General features: G+C 40.6%; 1 long non-coding RNA gene across 6 annotated transcripts; it reads right to left on the bottom strand.

The window, feature by feature from the left end:
- Positions 1–8,009: 8,009 nt before the first annotated feature.
- LOC145041177 (uncharacterized) lies at positions 8,010–11,751 on the bottom strand. Of its 6 annotated transcripts, none has more exons than XR_013679975.1 (7): positions 11,188–11,751; positions 10,794–11,042; positions 10,215–10,669; positions 9,180–9,913; positions 8,902–8,996; positions 8,571–8,698; positions 8,010–8,198 (listed from the first exon to the last, which is right to left on the bottom strand). It is a non-coding gene; the product is annotated as an uncharacterized LOC145041177 (long non-coding RNA). The 6 variants fall into 6 exon arrangements; XR_013679979.1 differs by lacking the exon at positions 8,010–8,198 and having other exon boundaries at positions 8,384–8,698; positions 10,215–10,271; positions 10,346–10,669; XR_013679978.1 differs by lacking the exon at positions 8,010–8,198 and having other exon boundaries at positions 8,388–8,698; positions 10,215–10,390; positions 10,470–10,669.
- Between the last annotated feature and the right edge of the window lie 370 nt (positions 11,752–12,121).

The raw sequence follows: 12,121 nt of genomic DNA on the forward strand, positions 1-12,121 counted from the left end.
AAAAAGTTTTAGAAAAAGCGAAAAGAATTTTTAGAAAGAAAGGAACTTTGAAAAGAGAAAAAGGGTGTGGTGTATGCAATCAGTCGAGCTTAAGTAAGTACTCCAAAATTACCCATACAAGTTATGTTATCAGTTTCAGTTTCAGTTTCAGTAGAAAATATGCTAGTATAGGACTAAGGATCTAGGAGGATGCCTTATGTGCCTGCTTTATGTGTTTCAGCTTGTTAAGAACTGCATGCTCGTATTAAGTAGACAGTAGTAGGATAGCTTGTGTAGGTTATGCCTGATATTATGAGCTTAGCATTGTATGCTAGTGCAGTTTCTTGATATGAGGATATAATTGCTTGAGTAGTTTCCTCTGTATGAATGTTTCTTGCTTTGTGCTTTGTGGGGCTCCGAGTGATGGGAGTTATCCATTAGGTGAATACGTCACATCACATGTGATCAGGGTTGAATAATCTCAGAGTGCTGGATTTGGCCCTATTGCACAGTTCTCGTTTGAGTCTAACCGTTGTAGGGACGAGTCTTTTACTTGAAGGATTATTCGAGCCTCATTGCATGTGATGGTATTCGGGTGGTGGCCAATTGGCCTTACAAGGAGGCCTTCAGCAGTTGAGGACTGGTTTGGGTGGAGTCTGAGGTTCCCTAGGGAAAGCCTAGGAAGGTAATAGCAGAGATTAGTAACAGGAGAGTGACTTGGTGGAGTCAAGGCAGTTCTTGAGGAAAGTATGGATAGATGTGGAAGGTAGTATGGGCCCGTAATACTGAAAGCAGAGGATCCGTACTCGAACCGAGGAAGGCTAAGATAAGACCAGGGAACTTGTACTATGTGTGAGATCCCTCGGTAGCAATGAGTACTCTGACAGTTATTGTGTTATGTTATCATCATGGTGACGTTGCGAGAGTTATCAGTTGGCGGTTCAGGTGTCGGGGAGGGATCTGGCTCAAGCTTTAGAGCCGGACAATTTGATGATCAGATGAGGGATTTCATTTCCGCAGAGATTATGTGCAACATCATTGATCAGAATCCAGTGATTTTCGGCTCGGTTAGAGAGGCCATTGTGGAGCTTATGGACAGTCATCTTGAGGATTTTAGGATCGGGATAGTTTCAGGAAAAATTGGGGCTCGTCTAGAGCCCGATGCTTATGGAGTTCAGGGATCCGTCAGGGAGGGAGTTCCCATTTTTAGCTCTTACCATCAGGGATCAAGTGTGAGTGGGGCACCCTGTCTCCAGGAGAGACCTCTGCATGATTGGATAGTCAGGGAGGTTTCGCAAGCCATTCGCGAGGAGTTTCCCGACATTATCGTGACGGTCACTGATAGGTTGACCGCGAAGCTCCAGGATTGGACAGCGGTTGTTCAGATGATGGATGGGGTCGACGAGGTAACGCATGAGCGAGAGACGGGCAGGGAGTCGGAAAGGAAGAGGAAAACGGATGAGACTCAGGTAGCCATAGGTTCAGGCAAGAGGCCCAAGGGGTCGGATTTGAGATCGAGGGACTATCTGAGCCGCAGTCGATGCGGGAAGTGTGGTAGGACACACAAGGGTGCGTGCAGGCATAGAAGTGGTGGCGATGTTGGATGTTTCAAGTGCAGCCGGATTGGCCATTTTAGTAGAGATTGTACTGTTACCATCGCCCATGAACTTGATTCGATATGTTTCCGTTGTAATCATAGGGGCCACAAGAAGGCCCACTGTCCGAGTTTGTATACAGCAAGGCAGGTGCCAGCTCCTGCCCCTGGGACTTCGAGAGCCACCAGCAGACATCAGGGTCGGGCAAGGGCGCCCACGGCTCAGAGCAGAGTATTTCGATTGATTTCAACAAGGATTCGAGCAGCACTGGATGTTGGGGGTACGTATCTTTTACCTTCATGTCGATTACTATTCATGGTATTATTGTTATATTGCTACATCGATATTAATAAGCATATGTGTTGGGATATTATATTACCTGCTTGTGACTGAGTTTTATGCCATCTGCGTACCTTGGAATTAGAATGGTCAATTGGAGGTCGTCCCCTTTAGCTCAGGTTACTTCATATGTGGTGACTGTATCATGTTTGTGTAAATTCAGTAGTGCCTCACTACTTTCGGAAGGTGTCATTCGGATATTGATTAATTATATCCTCAGTAGTGACGATTTAAAGCTTCCAGTGAAGTAGATAGCGGATAGTAGGAAAGTGAGTTGGGGATGTTTACCCTGAACGCAAGTTCTCGGGATGTAATCACCTAAGCAAATTTAGTGAAGGATTGAAGAGTGCTCGGTTAGTTATCAAGAATGGTTCGGATCTGGTAAGGGTTAGTTGGAGCACCAACAGAGGAAAAAGTGGGCAAGCAACGGATCGCCCCTTTTCATGGAAGGAAGGTTGGGGAATCCTTTCGACCAGTGAGTAGTAAGGACTTAGCCGGATCCAAGTGGGGGAGAACCCTCTGAGTATACAAGGGTAAGAGTACGCAGATCTAGAATGAGTACGCAGCCTCTGAGAAGAAAAGATAGTAGCAGCGATTGATGGATCGAGGAGTTCAGGATTGGGAGTTTGAGGAACTTCCCAACAGTTAGTTCATGTATTCGAGATGGTTAGTAGTTGGTTGGGAATCCAGGTTGGAGGACCGCCTGTAGGACTCTAGTGAGTCGGAATGAGGATATTGAGAACAGTTAGCAAGAGATGCTTCCGTGTTAGTAGTCAGTAGCAGAGACAACATGCAGAGCATGGTAGAGCGGCAGGAAGGCCGCAACATTTTTTTTTCAACAGTAGTCAGATAGTAGTAGAGTGTTTTAAGTCTGCGGGGGTAGCCGTAGCATTCACTAGCAGTCAGATAGTAGTAGAGTCTTGTAAGTCTGCGTGGGTAGCCATAGCATTCACTAGCAATCAGATAATGGTAGTGTTTGGAAGTCTGCGAGGGTAGCCACAACATTCACTAGCAACCAGATAGTATTAGGGAGTTGTAAGTCTGCGGATGTAGCCATAGCATTTGTCAGGTTAGTAGTCAGCATGAGCGCGTTGTTTGGACGCGGGGGGAAGCAGTAGTACCCACCAGTTCGGGTGCAGTAGTGAGGATATGGGAATCCACGGGTTGGATTTCGGATTTCCCAAATGGTTCAGTTATGGTTAAGTTGGTGATTTGTCAGTGGATCGTCACCACAGTTATGAGATCAGGGAAGCAATGGATCGCTTGGTTTCGTGTATTTTATGGGCTACCGTTAGTCTGGGAGCCATCATTTTAGTCTTGGATTTGATGATGTCAGGATTCGACGTGGACTCGGTCGGTTGGATCGGGAGGTTGTTAGAGCCATAGTGTCAGGATAACTAGTGGAAACTAGTTCCAGAGAAAGATTTCGTTCAGAACTCGTGGGAGCGACTAATTGAGGAGTCCTTACTCCACAGTTGAGTTGGAACTCGGTGTTGCAGATAACTGATGAATGATTGGAGACCAGGAAGGTCTTAAGATATTTTGGGAAGCAGCCAGTGTTGTAGGCAGTTTAGTGTTTCAGGTAGTTCAGTGTTTCAGGCAGTTCAGTGTTGTAGGCAGTTAGTGTTTTGGATAGTTTTAGAGTTATGGATAGTATTAGTATTTGTGTTGGAATGCAAGTGTTGACGGTATAGTTGGTTGATTTGGAAATGGCAAGTCCCTTTCAGCAGGATCAGTTGAGTCTTCTACCAAGTATAAGTGATCTGCAAGGATAATTAGGCAGGTAGGCTTTCTTTCAGGATGGAAGACTCGAGTTATTGGAAGTTGAGTAGTCAGATGAGAGATAAGCAGGCTAGTTCCAGCAGCATCGATTCAGTATGAGTGGCAGAGTGGATAGAACAGTTATAGATAGTCGAAGTATCATCAGAAGTCGCTGAAAGCGACTAGAAGATTGCGATGGGGTGTAGTGACCGGTAGGAGTCCGGTAACCCAGATATCGGCAGATTAGTTGGACCAGGGTAGTCTCAGTGCATCCGGTAGGCGGATGAGGGGCAACAGAATTTTCAGTCAGAGGCGGTAACGACAAGGGAAGTATGGTAAGAGGCAGCAAATTGACAGAGGGTGCTACGCCTCTCACGGTAGGGTTGGATAATCTCAGAGGGGAGGGTTTGACCTTGTTGCGCAGCTCTCGTATGAGTCTTAACCGTTGCAGGGATGGATCTTTAACTCGAAGGATTATCTGATCCATTCGCTGGGACGGGTGCTCAGCACTAAGTTATGGAAATAAGAGGCATTCAATATGTACCAGCAGTAGTTACCAGCACTGAGAGTGGCTGGAGTGATGGATAAAAGGGTTAAAGTCACCAGGTAGTGTGTTTGAGGCGGATTGCAGGTCAGTTGACCATAGAGAACTTTGAGGATGAAGTTTAGTTTAAATGGGGGAGAGTTGTAACACCCGAAATCAGAAAGGTCATGAAAGGAAAGGAAAACCATAAGTTAAAGGGGGTCGACTCGTCGAGTCCAGGGAGGAACTCAGCGAATCGGAGCGGGATCCAGGTGTAAAGTAAGTGACTGACTCAGCGAGTCGGCAAGTGGACTCGGCAAGTCTAGTCTGGGTTGGGAAACCCTAATTCTGGGACTTGGTACCCTATTTATGCATCTTATTCTCCCCATTAGGGTTCCTTATAGCCCCTATAGTCCAGGACCCCAAACCCTAGCCACCATAATCGTTTTTTGGAGCAAGATCTACCCTGGTGAAGTAATTTGGAGCTTGGAAGAGAAGATATTCATAGTGGTGCAAGAGGAGACCTTGGATCCAGAGTTGGTGGAACTTTTTAGAGCATTTGGAGGTAATGAATCATTATCCTTGGCTTTCTCCTTTCTAGATCCACCTTTCATGGAGTTTTAGGGTTCCTTTGAGAGTAGGTGATGAGAAATTGGTGCACAAGTTAGATCTGGAGTTGAAACTCCAGATCTGAGGTCTATTTGGACCAAAGATGCAGAAAGCCCTATTAGTTGCTATGCAAAAGCCATTCCCCATGAGTTAAGTTCCTTTCTAGCTTGGTTTTTGGTATTATAAGACAAGAAGCACGTAAAGGTGGCAACTTTATGTTGCTAATGGACTTTAGGAACCCAGATCTATTGTTTGGAGCAAAGGAGAAGCTCTGTGACTCGAAATTATGGAAATGCACGTATGGACTCGGCGAGTCTGGGAGATGACTCGGCGAATCGGGATAAATATCAGACTTGAGTCGCGTAGTAACTCGGCGAGTCACATGGGTGGACTCGACGAGTTGGATGAAGATAGGCAGGAACTCGACGAGTTGGAAGAACAACTCGGCGAGTCTGTTGAAGATTGCCTTGGACTCGGCGAGCCTGTTCTTGGACTCGGCGAGTAAAGTCGCAAAACCCAAACCCTTCTAGTTAAGACTCGGATCAGTGACTTGAGTGAAGACTCAGTGAGTTGGACAGGACAGAACTCGGAAATCAAAGACTCGGCGAGTCATGGTCTGAATCGACGAGTCGGGTCGTGAATGAAAGGGGTTTCTGAGCTTATGAACTCGGCGAGTCAGTAGGCTGACTCGGCGAATAGGCTCAACCTGGAAGGTTAACTGTGACCAGGACTTTGACTTTGACCAAAGTTGACTTAGTTGACTTTTAGAGGACTATCAGACTAAGTGTCATATTGATATTGGTAGCTCGGAGAGCTAGAGAAGCAGCGGCTCAGAGGGTTGTCGATTAGCAGCCAAAGGGTTATCAGTAGAGCTCAGCAGTTCAAGTGAGTTTCCTGCCAGTAGGAACGGGTATACAACCACAATGCCGACCCGTTTAGTTAGCAGTAGTTCCGGACTTCGGTCTGATGCAGTAGTTTAGTATGCTTGGTGTCTCTGTGACTCAAGCATGTTTATGCGTTATATGTTCCGGGGTTCAGTCCGATGCAGTATGAAGTATATGTGTTTATGCTACTTGATACGTGCTTATGTTATGCTATGTTCAGTCAGTTTCTGGACTTCGGTCCGATGCAGGGGACATGGTCCCAGTTAGTCTGGGCTTCGGCCCGATGTAGTATCTGGACTTCGGTCCCTGGGCTTCAGCCCAATGCAGTTTCCAGACTTCGGTCTGATGCAGGGGACATGGTCCCAGTTAGTCCTGGCTTTGGCCCGATGCAGGGGACATGGTCCCAGTTATTTCGGGCTTCGGCCCGATGCAGTTTCCGGACTTCGGTCCGATGCAGGGGGCAAGGCCCCAGTTAGTCCGGGCTTCGGCCTGATGCAGTTTCCGAACTTCGATCCGATGCAGGGGGCAAGGCCCCAGTATCTGCTTTATATGTTATTGTATGGTATATGGTAGATTGGGGGAGCTCACTAAGCTTCGTGCTTACAGTTTTCAGTTTTGGTTTCAGGTACTCAGTTTTCAAAAGAGGAGCACGGGAAGATTGCAGTGCACACCATAGCTAGTCAGCCTCGGATGTTTTACTCTGATAATACGAATATGTTTTGAACTAATACTCCGGATTTACGTTAAGAATTATGTTATGGTTTGACAATCATGATTTAAGTAATGTTATTTAAACGAAATTTTTAGACTCTATTTTTGGGATGTTACAGATGGCGACTGTTGGTCCTCCTGCTGGTCGCTCATGGTTATAAAAAACCGATCCAAAACCGCACTCTCTGGTGGTTCTTGGATGTCAATGCGTTTAGAGAGAGACAGTGGGTTTTGGAAAGGCGGTGGACAAAACGTGAGTATCCAAAAGAAACAATCAAGAGAATATGAGAGGGTGAAGAAGAATATATGGTGAAAGATAGATAGACAGAAGCATTAAGAAAGAGACAAACAAATGGAACTAACCCAAAGGACAGTAAAACATCAACGATTGAAGAAGGGAAAGCGGCTAAAACCGAAAAGCCCTTTGTTCTACTAGCTTACCTCCTTGCGTGCCTTATTAACTAACCTCCTAGCGATAGCGACCAACGAAACAGAAAATAGATGAAAAGGAAGTTTCTAGTAGCGAAGTAGAAAATAGATGAAAATGAAGTTTCCAGTAGCTAGAGAGATGAAGCGGTGGATGAAGATCTATCCGGATGAAAACAGAAAAGCCAATGGATTTATCTTGCAATTGATTGTGATGAAATGCCAACCAAAAACAATTGACGAAGAGGGTTGTCAGAGACGGTGGAATTTGGAGTAGAGATAAAAGGAAGATGGTGGAAGGATCGGGAAGTAAAAGGTTTGACCACCGTCTTAAACATCAAATACAGCAAAAGAAATGAAACGATGAACACGTGTGCAAAAGAATCCATATAATTCCAAAAAATTCACCTGTAGAAAAACCAATCCGAAAATGCAACAAAACCTATAGTTAAGGGACTATTTTTTACAAAAAAAACAACAAGTTCATTGTAGCTAACATGAGAGAATTTTAATATATACTAGAGAAGGTCCCCGCGTTGCGGGGGTTGGAAGCCTTCAGTATTTTAGATATGATATCTAGTTTATTTCTTTTTTTTTTATATGAAAGCAATTTATGTGAAAAATAAACCTACATAAAGAAATATTATCCAATTTACAAAGCATTATCATTTCTCTAACTATGTACATTTAGTTTCAGACTTGATCTGCAACATCACATTTGCAAGTGTATAATCAATATTAACACCTTCAACAGAAATGCACTTTCATTCTATAGTTTAGCATGAAAGCATGTTGCTATATTAGACATTAAATTAAATTTTAAAAAAAATTAAGAAATATACCTCCACAAATAACACCCTACCCTTCTGATTGTTTTCTTATTTACGTGTAAAATGTTGGTCCTATTTATCCCCTTGTAAAATTTCCTATTTATCCCCCTTGTAAAATTCCAACAATAGAAAACTTGTAATTATTACATGTCACCAAAATGGTTGTTTTGTTTTGTTCGTCAGTTTATATATATATATATATATATATATATATATATATATATATATATATATATATATATATATATATATATATATATATATATATATTGGAGAAAACAACAAAATTAGTAATTAGTTATATTGTTATAGGGATCCATCAGGCATAAAGACAAATCCAAAAGACATTATAACATAAACATTTATAAGTGCATCAATTACGCCAAATAGAAGGCTATTGGATGGGTTTTGGATCTTTTCAACCATCGTTGAGACATAATCATAGCTAATGTAGCTAAAATAAACGATGGCTGCTCCACCGGTATTGCCTTTGACACCATAAAAATATAAGATTTTTGGTTGGATTATGTTTTTGTGGTTCCTGTAGCATATGCCCATGATTATAATGAACCCAAAGAAAACACATGAAATATTATCATTACAATTTTTAGCATGGAGCCTTCTTTTGTGCATAAATATTCGAAAAAATAACAGAAAGTTATTGACTATTAGTTAAACCAAAAGGAAAATAATAATAATTTGTTTTTTAAGCGACATTAATTATCAATAATATTTTGTATCATTTTCACAAGTCACAATTAAGTTTGCAGTTTATCAAAAATATATATGAAAATGAGAACCATAGTAAAGTTTTAATAAAAATCAACCTTACAAAAATAAAAAATAAAAAATATTTATTTCAAGAATTGTTGTGGGGCAAAGAAGTAAAATGGGAATAAAGAAATGAAATTACCACAATTAATCGAACCTCCTACAGAGGGAAAGAGTAAGAAGAATAATGAGAGCAACAACTGGAACATCCAACAGGTTGTAACCTTTCATTAACCCATATACTTGAACCCGCCATGCGTTTGCATCTTCCTGCCCAAAAGTAGTACAGGCCTCCATTAATATATTTGCCCCAGCAAAATAACTCACAAATTGTCCTCTAGAAAGGAAATGCATTGTTATATAAAAAAGATGCAAAAGAAAGAAAAGTAAAGAAGTGGTGGTGAAGTTATATGCTTTTGGATTTCTAGATAACACATAGTATTAAGTTCATATCTAAATTGACTCTTAGAGACCTGAAGGCATGTTTACGAAGCTTTTGAAGTAGCATATCTTCTACCTTGTACTGCTTGCGGCAAGAAACTCAAATGTTACAAACTCCTGGAGCTTCCTGCAAAACTTGAAAAATTGCACTTCCACATCCACATTGATAAATAAAAAGTTTTGTATCTCAGATGCAAATAAGTGATAACCACAATTTTGTGTAGGTTACTCAAATAGACGAAAATATTTTTTGAAAAAAAAAAAAAAAAAAAAAAACAGATAATGTAAGAAAACTTCACAAATGGAATACCTTTCGCTTATGAAATTAACATCCAATTCTTGTTCTTTTTTACCTAAAAAATAAATGGACAGCTATGATATTAAATTCATATGAGTTTGAATTTGGAAACAACAAAAAATGGAAAAACTGAATATGAATGAACGTTGAGGGTGAACCCGATCTGAGATTGTGATCCAACCTAATTTTTAGACAACCAATGACAGAAACTAAATGAAGCCAAAACTGAATATAGGACCAAAAGATGAACACAAATTTTAGAATGAGAGGTTATATACAGATGCACAATTCAGAATTTTGTGAACATGGAACAATTAGAGTCAGAAGTGATGGAGAACTTAGCGTAATATTCCAGAAATGACATATGAAATAAGAACCATCATTAGAAGTGTTGAGTTGTATGTAGGCACCCAATAAAGTGGAGGGCCTGGAGGCTACCTCCCCCATCCTCTTTTATCTGCCAGTGCCATTACATACACCTTAAATTCCAACACAACAACTTAATCAAATCAATACATAATGAGAAACCGATTGAAGATTCCTAATATTTAAATACAAGCACATTAAAGGCCAAATAAGTTGTTACATTTGCAACCAAACATGGAATTGGAATCAAATTGAATTCCTTCCATGCTTTACTTTCAGTCTCCATTTTCCTTCTCTGACATGTATTATTCATAGAACACCTTCTGTGCATAATTCATTCTCTTCATGATTCCTTCCATAATACAGGTCAACGTATACATCTAAAAGCACACAAAAATCACCAAGAAGAAAATATCAATTATTAATAACAAAAAAACGAAACCTTGTATTAAAAAGTTTCATAGGGTTTAGTGGTTTCATTTTTCGATTGTGCAGGACAACAAATAAAAAGTTGCAGTAAATAATGGCAGAAGAACAAAAGTAGAATATAGAAATCGATCGATAATGGCAAAAGTCGAGATTATAGAGAGCGGATCAATCGATAATTAACCATTAACGTCCCAAGCAACCCCTCAATTTCAGTTTAGATTGTGTAGGTTACGATAAGACCATTGATTTTACCTAGAAATGACGGTCGGTCGATGAAAGCCATCCCCCAAATCAATATCGATATAAATCCTAAATTGCAGAAAACACGGAAGCTTATAACAATAAATAAGGGTCATCTCATCCATCACAAATAAAAAACTAACCACCATAATTCTTGGAAGTGATGTATGAAGCAGGGCAGGAGCATACTACATCATACAACTCGATAAAAATTAAATTTCCCCTTAGATTTGAAGGGTAAAGTAAGTAATTTGGTAAGGTTCTTACAAGTTGCTTTACTTGAGCATCTGGAAGAGCATTTCTTAATTCAGAGGGAGGGTTTCAAAAAGAAAAAGGGAAAATTAGAGGAAGAAGCACCTGCCAGCATCCCAAAAGCACACCTGTTCAAGTCACAACCTATCCAAGACAGTTCTCATTGGACATAGCTTCTCTGCAACTCCTTTTATAGCATTTGTTTCAGCCTCAATCTGCCAATTTTAGGGTGTTTTATAAGGATTTTAAAGATGAAACAACAATCCTTAATTCGACTGGTAAATGTATGCATCTGCCCTTACTTGTCACACCAGATCATTTGGTTGAAAATCAACATACCCTATTTCAAGCATTTCATCGACCAGTTGGGGTGCATAGTCAAATTCTCCTTCAAATCTCATTACAACATCAACGACAATGCAGTGCATCAGGTGGTCAGTGGTGATGATGAAATCCTCCTCGGTCGTAACTTAACTACCAACCACTCGGTGTTCTTTTTCGTGCTCGCATTCTCCAATTGCAGAAACAACAGATATGAAAGTAAACCCAAAAAGCAGCCGACATCAGTTGTTGTAGGCTTCATCACGCCTGATGACAGAAAAAAGAAAAGCAAACAAATGATCTGGTGTGACAGATTCTGCAAACCTAAATTAAAAATCACACATTTGTAGTCGTCTGGTCCAAAATCAAGCACAAATCGGAGAGAGTGAAGTCGTAAGTTGCAAACACATACCCAAATCAGTAATGAACGGCGGGAACAGACGGAAATCGGTGAAGGAAGAACCAAAAAAGACCCAAACCCATAAATAGGGTTTTTTTTTGCCAACCTCTTAGGCCTGTCTTGGACACCATCGATAGTAGCAGAAGAATCTCATTCATGAAGCATCGACAATTTGAAGTTAGAAGGAAGAACATCGAACGTGAAGAGGGAACTGATTTCGTGAGAATCATCAACAAAGAGAAGTAGAGATATCCGCGTATACACCAGTTTCCATCGCCTCCTCCTGAGAGAAGGCGTGTAGACGCCGACGAACTCATCAACGGAGCATGTAGAGAAGGAGGGTAAAGATGATAACCGATGTGAGGAGATCGATAGGAACCTTATGTGATTTCTGAGCGGTTGAGAGAAGAGTGAGAAAGGACGGTAGATGAAGTAGAAGAAATCAGGTTAAAAATTAAATTAGAACAATCGGGAAGATATCGAAGTGGAAGCGGTTTGGAAGAAGGGAAAGAGGGATTACACAGATCCGAATTCAACTGGAGAAAAAAGCGGTGAGAAGCAACACGTATACACAGACAACATAAATATTGACATAAAATGACCTGGAGATAGATCTGAACACATATACATAAATAGAGATAGTAGAAGGGCCGAAATTGGCAAAATAGAGAGGTTTACTGTAGCTAAGCAAAGAAAATTTTAATATATAGTATAATATAATTTTAAAAAAAAGGCAAGAAACTCTTACTTTAATATATCTTTGGAATCGACCCAAATCAAACAATTTTTTTTATACAATGATAGTTATTATTACAATTTTTTGCAAGATTTTTTATGTAGATTATGTAAACATGTTTCATTCTATGATCAAAATATATAAAAAAAAAAGTCAGTGAGTGATGTGTATATTCGATTCTATAGTTTTATCTTTACAATCTATTTTTTC

Source organism: Lactuca saligna, chromosome 4 (genome assembly GCF_052625555.1).
Source record: "Lactuca saligna cultivar CGN05327 chromosome 4, ASM5262555v1, whole genome shotgun sequence".
NCBI classification, from domain to species: Eukaryota; Viridiplantae; Streptophyta; class Magnoliopsida; order Asterales; family Asteraceae; genus Lactuca; species Lactuca saligna.